This window comes from Motacilla alba, chromosome 3 (assembly GCF_015832195.1).
Source record: "Motacilla alba alba isolate MOTALB_02 chromosome 3, Motacilla_alba_V1.0_pri, whole genome shotgun sequence".
Lineage (NCBI taxonomy): Eukaryota > Metazoa > Chordata > Aves > Passeriformes > Motacillidae > Motacilla > Motacilla alba.
In genome coordinates, this window is record NC_052018.1 from 77,531,266 (window position 1) to 77,549,610 (window position 18,345).

Sequence of the window (18,345 nt, forward strand, 5' to 3'; positions counted from 1 at the left end):
CTAAGTCTGATTAAAGGGGCTGCTATAAATAGTGCAACAGCTCTTACACACAGCTTCCAGCTAAAGCACATATGAGGGGTACATCAGATAGGAAATTTTGTTGAAGATCCTGCATATAAGGCTCTCAACCTTACATTACATTAAATCAGTTTTAAATATTTATGGGCTACATTACATCCCTAGCAATCTAAGTCAGTTCCAGGTTCTTCAGTGTAATGCTCTAGGGGGCACAGGAGTACTGCAAATGCCCAGTGTGCCTCCCCTTTCATGCCCAAGGGTGCACCCAGTAGTCACGTTATCCCTAAGAGAGTAAGAATTGAGATAATTCAAAAATAAAATTAGGGCATCCCAGGACATGACCCATGACCCTTCCTTTATATCACCAATTGAATGTCATAAGGCAAGCCTAGAGCAATATTTAGAGTCAAGGCTGCTGGTTGCTTTTCACTGGAAAACAGTGCCCTTCAGTGATTAAAGTACATGAGAAAATAATAATTTAAATGGAAGTTTGATAAGCTGTGTACCCATCTGAAATTCAGAGTTTGCGAATTAAGCTAAAATATCCAATAATTCTATTGTCAGAAATTATGGATGGAAAAAATTGTTGTGCTCTATTAAACATGTCTTTCAAGTTGAAAAACGGTAATAGTTCTAGTCTGTGAAGTATGGATCTGCTTTTTGACAGCTCAGCTGCACCATGGCAGGCAGTGGGGGATTTTTTTTGTTGGCCTAGTAAACATTCAGCCCCGCTATAAGCCTCTGGCAAAGGTTTTCACTTGTTACTGTGACTCGTGAATGCTCTGGGAATTAAGCCGCTCTGCCAGGAGTCTGTGCCCTCAGTGCTTCTCCTGCCATGTTCCAGTGGGGCTCTGGCTTGTCCTCTGTCTTTCCACCACTTTTGGATGGCTCTTAGTTTTCTCCTAAGCACTTGATCTGTATAGTGGAAAACCCTGAAGCAGTATGTCTGGAATAGAAGGGATAGGAGAGAGAATGGAATGGAATGGAACGGAACGGAACGGAATAGAATAGAATAGAATAGAATAGAATATTTCAGTTTGAAAGGACCTGTGAGGATCATCTCTTTGGATGAGCATCATCCAACCATGAAGTGCAGACCTATAAGAGTAAAGAAGAGAGGATCCAGGAGGTAGAGATGGGAGGTAGAAGGATGAAGCTTAATGATAAAAGTGGAAGGCAGCCTTTTCTATCATGTACATTACTGGTGGGACCTCCCTTCTTTTCCTTCTTTTCTCCTCTTGATGTCCAGCTTGGAATCTGTATGCTGGTTTGTGGAAATGCTGTGCACTCACAGCTGCAGGTTAATGGGAATGGTTTCTTAACTTATGTGATATTTTTCTTTAAAGAAGTATAGAGAGATACTAGATTTTACGGATTACAAATTTGGCATGAAAGATAGGGAATGGTCTTATTTTTTCTCTATCTTCACTTCTCAGATTTAGAAAGGGGATGAAAATGACTGATGGGATGAATGAAAACCTCAAACCTACTCAAATAAAAATACCCCCATCCACAAGACAACCCTTATCACACTTATCCCTGCCTTTCCAAAGCCCTCAGTATTCACAGAGAAGCTGGAAATTTATAGTTTTGTCCTCATATAGGCATGCGTAAGAAATTTTAGTTATTAAAATTGTTACTATTATTGTAAGAGCACTGTTCTTTATTTCTAGTTCACTTTACTTGACTTTGTTTCACCTTGAAATACAGAGGTGAAATGAGAAATAAAAGTTGTTCAGCACTCTGAATGCTAAAGCAGGCTGACATCTCCCTTGCTAACTGATAGGGTGAAATTGTGCCGTGCAGTGATAGCAGGCACTAAGGACAGCTTCTGTAGCAGTGACAATAGACCCATGATTACAAAAAAACCAAAAAACCAAAGCAACAAAAGCTCTTCATTGTCTGTTACCAACTACATTGAATAGTTATATTCCACAGGGTGGATATGCTCATTTCAGAAACAGAGCTTGAAGAGTGTGTTCCAGTAATTCCACACTTAGATACAGTAGCACAAAAGCACATCTGTCATAAAGGGTTTTTTTTCCAATACTGTCTAGATTGAAAATTTCTAAACAGATTTGTGTACTTGGAAGAGATTTGTTCTCTAGGTTTCTCTAGCCATCCTCATTGTGAGTGATGTGCTGAACAAGGACGGGACATTGCTGTAAAGTTGAATGTACAGCAGCTCTCAGTTTTTTTTTTGTTTTTTCTGCATCTGGTAAGATTGGGCTAGTTCCTTTACCATTTAAAAATCTCCAGTATGTCTGTTTGTTTGTTTTTTTCCCACACTTGTTGCAAACGAATACAAGAGACCAAGAGTATAACATCAGGGCTTTTTTCTGAGTTCTTAATGACATCCTCTCTCTATTTTCTATAATGAATTTATAGTTGCACAGAAAGTGTTCAATTCACTGAACAAATGTTTTAAAATGCACTTATTTCTGCTATACTGAAAGTACCTAGCTTTCTGCATTTTACTTGTCTCTCCTGGTGTAAGTTCAACTGCTGTTAACTTTGTCTTTTATAATTAATTTCCAATAATTATTTTCACTCAAATTTTACAACAGAGAGAATGATATCTGCCAAATTTGTATTAGACATGAACAGTGAAAAACGTTTTTTTCACTTTATTAATTTTGACAAACATGTTGTCACCACTGATGTCACAGTGGTTCTTGGTTTGCTAAGTCACTCTTTTCTCAGTGACGCAGCTCAGGCTGGTACTGAGTATCTAAGTATCAGCTTAGAGCACTACATGCCAAGTTGCTGCATGACATAGTCCATTTGCATTAACATTGCAAGAGTGGAAACAATGGAGACTAGTGACAGACCCAGAAAAGAGAAAAAAATGAAGCCTATTTCCTTCTCTAGAATAAAAATCTAACCTTTTTTTAACAGTTTCTGTCAAAATACTAAAAATTAATGCGCTGCTCACTTATGAACAGTAGCATTTTTAGACACTGTAAAACGAAGCATGGACCACAAATGCCTACCCTGATAGAACTGTCAGGCAGGATCTCCACTTAGTCCAACACACAGCATGTTTATCAGCCAGACTCTGTTATCCAGCAGCCTGTCTGAAATCTGCTGTCAATGTCTCAGGGTTCATGCTCCCAGCTTACTCTGAGATGAGTGAACTTGCATGCATCTGTGCCTTCCTACTATGTATGAAGTATTCAGTGCAAATACAAGAGAGAGTCTATTGCTTCATGTTCCTTAGTTGAGAGGAGATTTGCTTATTATAGTCACAACACTTAATATTTTGTATGACAGAGCCCCTTGGGGCCAAGGTCTCTATATATAACTGCTGGATTTCTTACACTTATTTTACTCTGGGCCCTTCCCTGTTGTTAGTTCCAGTTCAATTTCTTTTAGTGTTTTAAAGACATTATCCTCCTCTTTTACATCTTTACTGCTTTTAGCAATTGCTTGAGACAGTTATTCCTAATAGAATATATCTGAATGAACGATATCAGAGTGATGTGCTGGGTCCAGAATTCCACACAGGCTGTGTTCCAGTATAAAACCACAGCACTATATGAAGGCAGTATGAAACTCCTTTTTTTTAAGAGAGAAAGAAGAGACTATCCATGCTTGGGAAGGAGGTCAAGCAGCATGGAAAAATTCAGCATTAGTCCACTTGTCTCTCTTGCCTGTTCCCATTTATGAAGTTATGAGGCACATTTTGTAGTTCAATTGAGACTGAATTTGGTTTTCCTTTTCCCTTTAGTAATGAACTCATCTTTGAAGATTTATCTTTGTCTCCAGCCCTCCAAGATAATTGTGGTACAGTAATAATCCAAAATAACAATGGAACACTATGCTGGAACACTATGCTGGAAAAAAAGGTGTGTTAGAATATAAAGGATTCTAAGAATGCTGAGCTGTCTAAACAGAGATGTTGGTACACATAAATTTCTGTTCTTTCTAATGCAAGTGAATTACAGCTCTTTAATGTAAATAGTCATTAATCAATTAATGAGACCATGGCAGACTTGTTAGCTTGACTTTAAATTCCTTCGTCCAGCCCCACCAATGGAGTTATTTGGTACATGGCTGCACCATGTTGGCAGAGCAGACTGCACATAATGCTCTGTGTCACACCAGAACTGCTCTGGCTGTTCACTGCATTTCTGCTATCTTGACCAAGTGATACAACTTCATTGCAATACTGGCAACAGGGTGGCCACTTTGCATTTTCATTTTCCTGGGGCTGTGTGGTGCTGCACTACAGAACCATTAGAGCAGGGCGGTGTTTTGCATCGTGCAGTTGTTTGAATCCACAGAGTTTGTTGGGTGCCATTGTGATAGATGGGTCTGCAACCATTACTGGACAGAGGGTTGGGAAGGGACACTTCGGAGATGACATCCAGATGAGAGCAAATTGCTGCAGGGAGTTTAGGGAAGAACAGAGGACTGAATCTACCTATACTTAAGGTAGAGTGTTTGCCATTTCCCTCTGCTGCCAAAAGATGGGAAAAGCTTTTCCTTCCCCTAGGGTACTCATCTGCTTCCCAGGAAGTACTATATTAAGTAACAAGGAGATTAACAACCCTGAAACTCAGTTTACATAGGAAGAAGATACAGACAAAAATACCTCTCAAAGCCAATTTTTTTTTTTTTTGGTAACCTAAGACATGAAGACACCTGCATGGTTATTGCCCAGGTGAACTTGTACTCCAAGACAGACTTTCTTGTTCCCCCTCTTTTTTTTTTGTTAATACTGTATATGGTACATCTCCTTCAACATCACTGCTGCTGCTGTGTGTTCATGCAGAAAGCCACTGTTGCTAATCCTTGGAAATGAGACCCTAGGTCAACTCTCCCACTTTTTCTCATCTGTTGTTCAGATAACATGTCTTTTTAAACTGCCTAGGTGTGACCAAGTAAGAGATCTGACAAATTCATTCTAGATGTATTTTTCTATTTGGTTAATGTATGTATGTCTCATGTGTTTCTGAGCAATAGCTCCTTGTTTTGTACCACAATTTACACATGGTCTGGGGTAAATGAGAGAACACCAGGTAAAAAAATATATCTGCACTTTGGCATAAAGATTGGTTTTAAAGAAGCTTTTTTTAAAATCCTTGCTTATGCAACAGTACTTTTCTAGTCCACTAGAAGAGTAGGAAAACAACTCAAGTAAAGTTAATGGCTTTTTCTGATAGCACAGAGACTTCTGGGAGAAACAGTCCATCTTCCATACACACATTGACCTTCACCCTTGTGCAGTAACTTGGTGCAAAGCCTGCACATTTAATTCCCATTTGAGCTAAAGGATTTGTGCCAGCCTGAACAATTCTCACTGTTGTGGGTCGCTACTCATGCGTGTAGAACATTGTGATCTTCCCCTTAAACTTTTATCCATGCTCTTCTGTTGCAAGCAGGAAAGCTTTTGGGTTTTGGATCAGAGAAATGGTGAAATGAACATGCAGTGTTTGTAGTCAGACTAGATGATCTAATGACTCTGCCAGGCTTTAAATTTTATCAGTCTGTTGAAATAATTTAGCTTGAAATCAATGAGACTGCCCATATGCTTAAATTTAAGCACCTGCATAAACATTTTCATGAGTCAGGATGTTATTCAGCACATAGTTATGAGTTAGGTGTTTTAGACATTATCAAAAAAATTGTTTGTTAGCACTAACATTTCTGTTGTGTTGAACAGCTGCATCTCTTTTTAGAACTATTTTGATGCTATCCAATACTGAATGCTAATGTTTTAATGTGTTTTAACTGGTTTTTTTTTTGGTGTTCCCTCTTGCCCTGTTCTGTTTTTTTGAGTGAGACTACTGTAGACTGTACATGTGTTCTTGAAAAATCTTGCTTTGACTACTCCAAACACTTGTATTTCTCTGCTCTTTTTTTTCTATAATATTAGTGGGCCTGACTAAATGGTGACTTGGAGCACAAAGCTTCCTTGTAAGAGTGTCTGGTAGAGTGGAATAAGGGCTTAGAGAGAAATTAAGATACTTACACCGGAGCAATTGCATGAGGAATAATAAATCTTAGTAAACCTGAACTAGCTTTGCAGGAAAGCATGGCATGACTCAAATCACCCAAAGTGCATTACTTTTTAAGTCATGTGATTTTTCTTCAAGTCAGTCAGCTTTCCTGGAACCAGAAATCCATACTGCCCACACGGTAGTGACAGCTGACTGAGGTATTTATTTGACAACCCTAAACCTCTTTAATTACCTGGTAAAATAATGTCAGGGTAGGAAGCATGTGAACCTCAACTTCCTTCTGGTATATCAAATTCTCATATTTAATTTTTAGCTTGGAGCTTTAATAATTGCAGCTCTGTTCATACTTGTGAACACTCAAAAGTGTTTATGTAGAAAGAATCTCCTGCAGAGTACTTAGACCCTAGCAGGTGGTAAGATTTTATAAGGTGCCAGGGTGTAAATTCCATTCCAAGCCTTCTGAAATCACAGAATCACAGAAACAAACTAGGTCGGAAAAGACCTTTGAGTCCCAGCCTGTGACCTATCATTACCTTATCAGCTAAACCATGGCACTGAATGCCTCATCAAGTCTTTTTTTAAACACCTCCAGGGACGGTGACTCAACCACCTCCCTGGACAGCCCATTCCAGTGTCCAATCACCCTTTCAGTGAAGTATTTTTTCCCCATGATTCTGTCTTCAGGACAAAACCCTCCTGAACATGAACTCATGAACTCATGAACATGTGAACTCTTGCAGTTTAGAAACAAATCTTTATATGTGTGTGCTTATTAAGAGTATTAATTAGGGAATTTTTAAGTATCATCTGTAGTATTTTTCCCAAAGGCATATGTGAGAGTGCACCAGGACGTTTTTGATCACCTTTTCGTATAAACTACAATGTAACTGGCTGATTTGTAGATGATCTTATAGCTAAGGAAATGTTTCTGTTTTGCTACATTCATGCAGTGGTACCAAGCTTTAAAATAATGTGGTGAGTCCTGCTGACCTGAATAAATAAATCTGAATGGTACGGTGTGTGCTGTTTACTTGTATTGCAGTTGCTGTGCAAATGACATCTCAGGGAAATGATTGCATTTATTCAACACCAGAAATTTCAATGCTTCCTAAATTTTTAAATTAAACACACTTTTCCTGTTTCTGCTTAGTTTTTGCACAGGGCAATCCGTTACTGAAATTGAAAACAAGGAATGCTACCTGCCTGAGAGCCTGCTATGCTAGTTATACAAATTGCAGCCTAAAGAGTTTTCTCTTGCAAATATCTGTACAAGCTTCTAGTTTTACTGCCATTTTAGCCTTCACAAGACCAGGCTTATAACCACCTAGAACTACTGTAAATCACTGAGAATCACTGTAAATGCTGAGTACTTCGAAATGAGACAAAGAAAGGCCTGATCCTTTTCATGAGTGTTGGCTTGCATCTGCTTCATTGGATGCAGAGCAGCCCCCTGGATCAGAGTTTCAGCCCCCTGGATCAGAGTTTCAGCAGACTGCTGCTGTTTACAATTGTCCTACCGAGGCTTTTCACCTACATGGGTGACATCCTGCCTTGCTATCTGCACAATAGCAGACTCTAAACATAATAGCATCCTATGGGGATACAGTAGAATAACAACACATCACACTTCCTTTTTAGTCACCAGCAACTTTTTACCATAAACCGCTAATCCTAGACAACATCTGAATAAGAAATTAATAATCTGAACAGCATATGCTTAGAGGCAATGTGTTAACACAAATGAGACTAATACAAAGGTTATTCTCATAGACCTTTCAAAGAAGATAAAATTTGCATGATGAAAACCTGAGTCTGTAATTCTACAGCTTCTATTCTGCTGCCTGCAAATCACAACAGCAAATCACAGTTTCCTTTGTTAGAAGTTCAAAGGACATGTTGAGAGTCAAAAACAACCAAACACAATCTTAAAAAACTCAATTTTTCCATCTTAAAAGTCTGTCCTGTTGGTAGTAACTCAGTGAATGAATATAGTCTGTCTGATCTACCTTAAAATGGAGCTTTTTACACACTCAGTTATGATAGGGTGATATTGTGTATAGTATCTGAAAATCAGCAGATTAGCAATTTCCACTCATATTCTACTATTCTACTGTCAGTTTAAATTAGACCTCAGAATGGCAGCATGTAGTATTGCAATGCAAGCAACAATAAATAATATATCTTGATTTGATATCTATATGTAGCATATTTTTGTATATATGTATGCACACACACACAAATTATTTGTCATAATTAATTCTAAAACTCTCAAAACTTTCAGGTACTTTAATTCAGGCTAAGTTGCTACCTTCAAGTCCACATCATAAGACAAAATTATCACAAAATTTGCATTATATACATTTTGATGTGTTTCTATATTCCATACTAACACATCTTGTATAAATATATATTTCATATACTTCTCCCTCCCTCTGTCTTTCTCTAAATCTATATTTTTAAATGAATGCAGACTTGACATCATACTTTCCTTTGGGGCATACATTTACCATAACATTTCTCTAGTACTTAATCACAATCTGTAAGGTGAATGCGACACAAGTCAGGAAAACAGCGGTTATGTCATGGATTTATGGCAAAGGTTTCTTTTGCTTAAGTTCTGAGGAATCCATAAGTGAATTCAGATTTCTTTATCTAAAAATCAGATATCCTGCCAAACCTTTATCTAAAAGTCAGTTGCCATTCCTTCTCCAAAGCTCATTCTTTTTTCATTTACCAGCCTGGCCGCACCTGAAAAGAAGTGGAGCATTCAGCAAGCAGAAATGCCAGAAGGAGGCACTTACCTTAATTCGATAGGTACCCAACTTGCATCACTCTCCTTTTTTCAAGGAGTTCTTCTCAGGATATCGAGATGCTGAGGTTATTTGTTCCCAGCAGTATCCTGCCCATGGCTCTCCCACTCAGCAGCCCTGGCAGGGCCCTGGAGAGAGAAGCAGGATTGTGCTCTGTTCCCTCCCAGCAGCTTCACTGAGGCTGGGGCTCCTCTGAGCTCAATTAGTTCTAGATTGTTTGGCTAAATGGCAGCCACACTTCCTTCTATTCTTTCCCAACTTAGTTTTCCTGCCTCCAGTGGTGCTTTTTCCTTTCTTCGGACTATAAATAGGCCTGTCACAACACAGTCTATAGCAGTAAGGAAGGCAGGAAATGCATTTAAACAAAGGAAAGATCTTAGGGGGTTTTGCCCTCCCCTGCCAATGTAAGTAAAAGAATTTGGTAGGGATTGGTCTGCAGACACAGTTCTCTTTGCATGAGGAGAACACTTGTTCAAAAACATGCTAGGATGTCATCTTTTGTACTCCACAAAAAAAAGAAAAAAAAAAGAGGAGGCACAGCAGCAGTAGGCCTTGGTCTCTTGAGAAATTATTACTTCCTTAAAGGATTTCATTATGGTTAAATATTTGAATTTCTTTGGGCTTGGAGTGTTGGAAAAAGGATTTTTTTGATTAAATAAGAGGACAAAATTGGCTAGCATGCTTTAAGAAGACAAAATATGTCTTACAGCATGTGCAAATCTTCCATGGTTAAGAATGACGTTTAAAGTATATGAATCTTCATTTTGCCTGAGTACTCTCTTCCTCAGTGAAACTTATCCTGCAGACTAGAAGTGTTTAAGCAATCTAAGTGTGTTTTCATGCAGGGAAACAGAATTGCTATGCATGTATTCAATGAAGATGGCTGTGCAGCTATAGCTCTCAGATAGCAACTACGTTGAAATCCTCAAATATGTTCCATGAATTAATTTGAGAATCTGAATTCTTTTGACATGCTTTTTTAAAATCAGAACTTCCAATTTAATTCTTTTCAGCTTAGTGGTCTTAAAAATACATACCAAGCTTCCAAGACTCTCTCAAGCTTGAAAAAAGAAATTAATGATTTTCACACTATACTCAGTTAAGATGAGAATATAATGTGGTATTTCTTTATCTCTTTGCCCTATCCTGACATTTTCTGTTGTCAAGGGTACATACCTTTCCTTCAGTTTATATAAAAAAACCTTTCTGCTTCTTTTTACATTGGCAGTTTTTATGTTAGAATAGCTGTGTGTTTACTGAAGACCGAAATGCATCGTCTGGGATTGGTGATCGTTTAAGTGGGAAGGTAGAAACTTGAAAGAGAGCAGTTGCTATGTGGATGAAAAATGTTTCTTCTGTTTAAGATTTCTGATGGGTTGTGTGGCCATGAAATATAGAGATGAGGGATCACATGGTGAGAGTTAAGGACCTAGGGCACTTAAGGAATTTGGAGAATGTTAAACCTTTTGTTTCAGACATTATGTAGGCAAGGACCATGATTGTTAGCCAGTATGCTGTTTTGTATATGAGCTAGTAAGTCCGTGTTAACCTTAGGCAAACTACATGATGCCAGAGCGATTTATATAAAAGTCATCTTCAGGAAAGTGTCTGCCTTGTTGAGAACTTTGCAAAGATCCTGTCTACCATGACAAGAATGTGATTGTTTATCTAAAAGAAGAGATATACTAGTGGTGTGTGAATAAACATTGTTTTGATTTTTTGAGAATTAATAGTGACCCAGGACCAAGGTTTTCCTTGAAAGTGCCTTTTAAAATAAAGTTAAACCAAAATTGAATGTTTCAAGTAAAACTCCTTTCAAAATTAAAAATTTAATTTATAGAAAGACCTGAAAGTTACCATATTTACAGTACTTCTTTCTTGTGGTAATAATCATATTTAGAAGAAAGCCTTTGGAAGATGTTGATCTTTGCAGATCATGTCCTACAAATCTGACTAAGAGAAATATAATTCTTTGTAGTGAACAGTGGGTCTAATACTGACTTCAGCTGAAACATGGAACCAGATTTTATTTAAAAGACTCTTATGGAGATGACTGGAGGCAAGCTGCAGTCTTTCCTGCTCTTTTGGACCTCAGACCAAGGCTGAAGGACTGGCAATGTGTAAGAGTTGATTGAGCAGCTGTGGAATAGGCCTTACTAGCTCTGTTTCTGCAAAGCTGGTCTCCGCAGTGTAACAGCACTGAAATGCAAAGCTGCTTAGCACTAATAAACTTACACATACCTTTATTCAGATGTAGTTCAGTTGAAATCTTAAATCCTCTCAATGAGTTACTAGTGGTTACAGACTTGAATTTGCATCACACATGCTCTGTGTGCTGTTGGCACCAAGCAGTGCCAGAGCCCAGGAGAGGCTTAGTCTGGAATTGCTGCTTGCCTTGTGTCAGCACCATGCCAGTAGAGCCCAATTGCACAAGACTGCTTGCACTGATTTTGCTGGTAGCCTTTCTTTCAAAACCACACACATATTTCCTCGGTGTCATTCAAAACATCTCTAAACATTGAAAATATATTGCAAAGTTAAAGCAGAATTACTCTCCTCAGTCATTCTGACTTTGCACGCTGGAAGATATTCTCACCTGGTGTGCAAACCTTCTCACTCTCACTTTACCATTTCAGTCTTGAGGAGAGCCTGTCTTGAAAGAGTTTTCACTACAGGCTTTCCCCTGGGAATGGATCAGGTAGCTGGTGGAGCTACAAGTGAGCTAGGAGTGATTTATTAAAAAAATATGGATATTGATCTAGTACCAATATCCAACTGTGACGGACAAAAACTCTCTAACAGTTAAAGTTAGAAAGTGTATGTTCATTGCGACGCTGGGCAGCGTGCGGGATAGCTCCCAGACACACACCGTGATTTACAGGTGATTACAGAGTTCTTTTATCTATACAAGTATTGAATACCCAATATACAAATACATATGCATCACTTTGGTACATCCCATTCCCCGCTTCGTTTGGTAATTAGTTCAAAAGCCGCTAAAAGCTATTAAAAGCATGTGTAGTTTCTTCCTTGAAATGGGTCGGTGGTCCCTTTCATGGAGAGGGGTCCCAAAAATGAGGAAGCAAATCAAGTCTTCCTTGTTCTGACCTTTCTACCTTTTCAATGCAAATATGACAAATGAACCCTTGGTAGAATTCCTACTCCCCGTCTTCAGCTGGTTTCAGAACAGAGGAGGCCTACAATTGTCTTATGTTCCTAAAAGCTTATTTATCAATTTCAATATTCTTCATTATAAACCCAGCTAACCCATTGCTTGTGCTGACAAGCAATCAATTATTAGTTAACTACTAACTCAACTTCATTAGGGCCTACCCATTTATTTTAATTATCCAATAAAGCTTATCTCTAACTAAAATCTTAGCTCCTCTAAAATCTCTAAATATCTTAAAGTTTATGTCTCAGGAGCAGGGTGAGAAATTGTTGCTAAGGGCAGATGCTTGTAAAGTGCAGTGAATTTTTCCTGTGTCAAAGCTGAAGAGATGTATTTTCTCTGTCTGTCTCATTTTTACTCATCCTTATGCATTAGCCTCTAGGACAAACAGTGTCTGCATGAGCAGATACAGGGCAACACTGTAGTGTCCAGAATTTTTGGGATGTTCTTGGTCCCCTGGAATTCAAAGCAGTTCATTTACATTCCGTGCCCTGAAAATACATGCATGTGTGTATGTATTGCAAACATAAACAAGCTCTTTCTTTTCAGTGAGTTCCTGTGTGCAGATGCAGCTTCTGCAAAGTAAAGAGAATCATAAATTCCTCACCACAGGATACTTAAGACTGAGTTATCACATAACAGGCAGCATAACAAAAGCACTGCTTTTTGCTGGACATCCCAGAAGGGCTTTGCACAAGTAATATTGATTTCTACCACAGAGCACTAAACGTAAACTATTCACTACCCCTGTTCATCTAAACATGAATTTAGATGCATTGGTATGCTCTCCCCTCCCCACTCCCCCACCCCCCTCCTCCCCGTGGTGATTGCTGTGCTAGTTTTAACTCTGCATCTGGTCTTTCACAATTAGAATGCCAACAATGGTATCCAAATTCCCATGGAAGTTGAATATGGAAGATTTGCAGTACAGCTTTCAAAATAAAAAGCTGAACTACCTGAACCTTCTCCTCTGCTTTTATGCTGCCCCTCCCTTGGGCTGCTGAGCAGCATTGTGTGATGCCACTCTTTCCACTGACATCAGTGGGAATGGGTTTGACATCAATTCAACAGGAGCAGGGAAGCACATTTTAGTGCCTGTAATTCATTAAGTAGATTGAATTCCTTAGTCTCTTATTCCTATCTCTCTTACCTCCTCAGTTGTCTCCTTCTTGCCTTCACAATTCATTGTCTCGTGGAATATGTTGCAAGAAATTACCTAACTTTTCCTGGTAAAACTATACAGAGGAAGAAAAAAAGAACTAGTTTTTATCTTCTGTAGCTCTTGTTTAGTCTACCTGACTTAACACCATGAAAATCACTTGTCTCGATAATACTGAGTAAATAGTAAAGACTTTCCTTTTGATTTCTGATCCTGTTAAACACAGATGGTCTTTCTGGACTGCAGCACAGGCTGTGGGCCAGATCCCCAGCTTCTACAGATTGGGGTTGCTTCATAAGCTCCAGTGGAGTGACATTGATTTGAGCTGCCTGAGGAATCCTGCCAATTAGTTTTAATTTATCTGTGCCAATTCATAGCAGCTGAGGAGTTGTGGGTTTAAGGGCCTTTCTAATTGTAGCTTATGTTCACTGTATAGAAGATTTATTGGTTTTCTCCCCTCTGCCACTCAAGCAAATCATCAAAACATAGACACATCCCAAAAGATCTGCTGCTTACAGCCATGGGGCAAGGTGGAGAAATGTTCATGATGCTCTTAAAAAAAGGAAGGGAAAACCACAGGTCAGACTCAGGCTGTGTGTCAGCATACAAGTGACAGACTGATGTTCTGCCCAGGGTGTTTGGAGCCTCCTAAGTTTAGCACAGCTGGGGGCTGTAATCCCTTATGCCATAACCTATCTCTCTCTGCTTCTGATGGGTTGTGTGGCCATGAAAGGTGACCACAAATAGAAGTCTAATTTGTTCTTCACCTGCTTGCTTACCAAAACAGAATGCATATTTTTTTCATTCTATATGTTAAAGAACATGCTTTAAACCTGATGGCAGCATGGTAGTGAAGATTAAAGTTAAAACTTTGCTTACAGAATGTTGAAATTCTTAAGGCCCAAACCTTCTGTATATCACCACCTTTCTCTGTGATTGATTTCTCTACAAACAATCAGGAATTTAAAGTTTTTACGGGTGTAATGACAGCAGGAAATACTATCTCCATGATATTGATGGGGAAATAGAGTAATTTGCCAAAGGTCTCACAGGAAGTAATACTTTTATTTCGAAAGCTTATGCTGTTTGCTGTTCCTGCTTTTAATCTTTCTTCTTCTTTTTTTTTTTTTAATTGTATTTTGTGCTTCTCCTGTTCTGTTTTCAGTCACATCTTTAAATTTAAGGTTCTTTATGTGCTACTTCTGTCCTGTTCAGGGTGTGTGTAACTTGGTTTGCTTCCAGACAGCTCATAATTTCATGTTGTTTCCACTTGTAAAATTGTCATATAAGCACCCATGTCTTTTCCCCTTCTGAAAAGCTGCTACAAACAACTGCCACATTACAACACTGTTTGGCAAAACTCTCCTTCGTGCCACCATCCTCCAAAAATGTCAACACTGTTGCTGGAGGGCAGCAGGTGGTGTTTTGTTCCAGGAATGTAAAAGGGGCTACATAAAATTTCAGCGAGTTCCTCTACTGTCAGAAATTATCTCAAACAGGTTCTTCTGGTAATGCCCATCTTTGTGGGTGGTGTCTCTGCTCTCCTGACTGCTCAGGATGCCATGCCAGAAATCCCCATTCCTGATGGCATCCCGTGTTTGTACAGGGTGGGCAGCTGCTCTCGCTGTTACTAGAGTTATCTCATTTATTTGCATACTTTTTCCATCTCTATCCATCTTATTTTCTCATTTGATACCTCTGTTGAGAGAAAGCCTTTTTTACAGCACTTGGCTCAGCAAGGTGCCTGTTTTTGACTCCGAAACACTATGACTCAAAGGTATTAGTAATGGGTAGATGACCTCAGGCAATACAGTCCTGCACTTCAAACTTTAGATCTTTTCTACTCTTGCATTTATTATAATGTGTGTCTTTTAGAATTGAAGTTTCCAAGGGAAAAAAGTGAGAAAGCACGTAGCAGTGACAATTTTTTTCCTCCTTTGTATATAATGTATTAAAGAAGGAGCGATAATATGTTTTACAGCTAATGCATCCCTGGCAAAAATACTTCCTACAGGAACCGGTTGACTTTTTCATGGTTGCTAGAAGCTGTATGTACATCATTTTACTTATCCTCAGACTCAGATATGGATTAGGGAAGAAAATATTTTAAAATGGCAAAAAGATTTCTGCTTTTTGTTTGGGTTATGGAATTAGGCTCTTATTTACATCAGTTTCACTTAGTTATAGTTCATTGACCAAGATGAGTTACTTCTCACATATGTCTGTATGAATTTATTCTCCTGGTTTCCTTTGCCACCCTCCTTTGCCACTATGCCCACTGCTGTCCAAACATTTTTGGATTTCAAGGTGTTGATTTCCTGCATCTGCCAGAACAGGGGAGACAGGTTAGGTTAAGTTGTGCTAACATGTGAGTTTCTTATTGAAAGATTGCAGCCCAAGTCTCTTTGCTGCCATCTGAGGTAGGGCAGCCTGTTCTAAATGGCTTTTTGAGTATTGCTGTGCACTTCTTTGTGGGAGCCTGAGTCATGCTTACAAAACTTGTGTTCTTCTGCTGGAGTGGTGGGTCAAACACGAGAAATCCAACATGTGTGAGGAGGAGAAGTGACTAATTTGATTGCCACAGGGTGACATTTCTTCAGCGCCAAATCTCTCTCCCTTGCACCTCTCTTGAGAGCCGACGACTGCTGCAGTCTCCTCTTCTAAGAGGAAGAGGAAGAGCTGATCTACCATGATTCCCATCAAGTGCTGTGATAGCTGTCACCTTCTGGCTGGTCCTGGCTGGGGGGCAAGCCCCCCCTGGACAGGACTAAATGGCAGAGAGAGCCCCAAATCACGAGGTTTATTCAGCGACATCAAGGATCACAGTGGATATCTGTTTTGTTATGTTGGGAAGATGAGAGTCTGTTCCTTTTTTTATTCGGGAAGTGTTCCAGAGCAGTTAATGCTTTCCCTGTCTCCTTGTCCTGCGTGTATGAGCTAGATTTACATGAGCTAGACCAGCTGTTCTCAGCCTGGGCTAGGAACTTTGTTATGCAGGAAATTTAAGCGGTTTATTTTTCATGCATCAGGAAGAGCCCTCGGAGTGTCAGTCAGCTGGACTTGTTAGGTGACAACTTCTACCTTAAGCTAATAGCTGTTTTAAAAATAGCCAGTGTTACACTCAATTGCTCCGCAGGAAACTTTCAACTTCTAGCGCGCTTTTACACTGATTTTAGGCTCAAGCTTTTCCTTTCCAGCTATGTTTTTCGTTTTCCGGGGCTTCCCGTTTCTCCCGTCGCAGAAACACAAATTCTGTCCTCTTGGAGCTGTTTCTTAAGCCCACTGTTTGCCTCTCGAGCTGGGATTTTTCTTAACATTCCTTTAAGGAGAGCAGCGTGGCACAGCAGGTGCTGCGCTGACCTCTAGTGACAGGTCAGGAGGACAGAAAGTATCTTCGCTGTCCAAATCTGCCAGCAGCAGCTTCCCTCGGAGCATCCCCCTTTCCTGCAGCGTTCAGCCCAAACACATCCTAAGGGCTTAATCTCTCCTACAGTATTCCAAGCCTTTATAATATTTCCTTAAATTTCTGTCCATTTGTTGAACAGCTGGTGTGTAATTCAGCTGCTGTGCAGTGGCAGAATTCTATTAACTTTTATTAATACTTATTAATTATAAAATAAATTTTGCAGGCTGATGATATTTCATTGCATTTATACTCCTACAATAAAATTATTTATATGAAGATAACATAACCCTTGAAACTCAGAGTTTGCAAAACCTTGTTTTGACTCTTACAATTTGCCTTTTAACTACATTTCAGTCCATATGTCTTGTTGCCAGTGGGAGAGTTGGAAGGGTTCAGTGAGATACTACTTGTTAGGAAACACAGAGAAAATCTTACAATGAACAAATGTATTTAGGGTTGCTAGATCCCTTTCAAAGGGTTTTAGACACTTCATGCCTCACAGTTTTAAATGGTTTTAATTTTTAAAATTTTGAAGTGTTAGAAAATCGCCTATAAACTGGGAGCAGAATTACTCCCTGTGTGAGTCACTGGAGTCAACTGAGTGCACCAAAAAATCAAGTTGAACCAAAATTAGGTGGGACAGTCTTCATATTAACAGATATTGTCAACTGTACTTGTACAGAAGAATGAAGAGATGACAGGGGAAATGACCGGGAACTAAACCAGAGACATTAGAAGTATAAGGGAATCAAAATGTGAGAGAGACTCTGCAGGGACCTTTCGTTTGGCCTGCCCTGGAGACTGGTAGATCACGTGCAAGAGGCTCTTGTTCGAGGTCCTTGTCCTTGAGTCCTGGATGCTCCTGGGTCCCTAGGACTTGTTTTGAGTTAGGTGTTTAGACAGGGAAAATACCCCAAGTGTTAGATTCTCCTAGACTATTGTCCTTGGGGTACACGTTTGCAAGTGTTTTGTTAGGTCTCATGTGGTAGATGTAATGTGTTTAGCAAACCCTCAAACACAAACTGAATTTTACTGGATGAGGTAAGGGCCATTTTGGCTAAAAATAGTTATTGCTGCCTTCTGGTGAAATAACCCAATACCAGAACTATTACCAGATGCGAAATTAAAATATATGTCTGAATGCACCATGCACTCAGCAGTGAAATGCTCAAAAGCTCCTATCATCTGCTTTGGTTTATCTCCAGTGTGCTACAATGAGCCAGCATCACAATCAGTAATACAGCTAATGTAGTTCCTTTTTTTTCCTTAGCAGCCTAAGGGAATTTAAAAATAATATTCTCCTTTTTTTTTTAAAAAAAAAAAAAGTACAATCATGAGCAAATGTGAATGAATATTCTGTGTTCATTCAGCTCACCGTTGTGCAAAGCAAAGGATTTCCCTTTCCTGTCTTATTTTTGAAACTTCCTTATTCTGTGTTTGCTGTTCAGCTCGGTTTGGTGGTGCTGCAGGCCAAAGAACACATTCATTGTTAAAGGCATGTTTGAAATTTCTTGCTTATGGTAAAAGAAGGACAAAGATGTCACATCTCTCTGGGTAGTTTTGCTACTTGGTGGCGGTGGCTTCTATTCCTGTGAGGAGAGGGATCACTGGGAGGGAAATGATCGGCTTACCTTGGCGGAAGGTCTTCCTGAGTACCGGAGAGTAGCTATCAATTTCACCACATGCCAAATCTTTATTTAGAGACTGAAAACTGCTTTTGTGGCCTCCAATGCCAACAAACAGGAAGGAGGAGATACATGAGATGCTGAAGCTTTGGATCATGAGCAAATTACAGGATGTACTGGAGGTAAAAT

The 18,345-nt window shown here is 39.3% G+C and overlaps 1 protein-coding gene across 2 annotated transcripts in view; it reads right to left on the reverse strand.

Annotated features, from left to right (window-relative positions):
• Positions 1-9,003, reverse strand: part of RASGRP3 (RAS guanyl releasing protein 3) — a 58,964-nt gene extending 49,961 nt beyond the window's left edge. For both annotated transcript variants that reach the window (XM_038131115.1, XM_038131111.1), the window contains exon 1: positions 8,786-9,003. The gene's annotated coding sequence lies outside the window, so the exon portion shown is untranslated. The remainder of the gene's footprint in view (positions 1-8,785) is intronic.
• Positions 9,004-18,345: the final 9,342 nt, after the last annotated feature.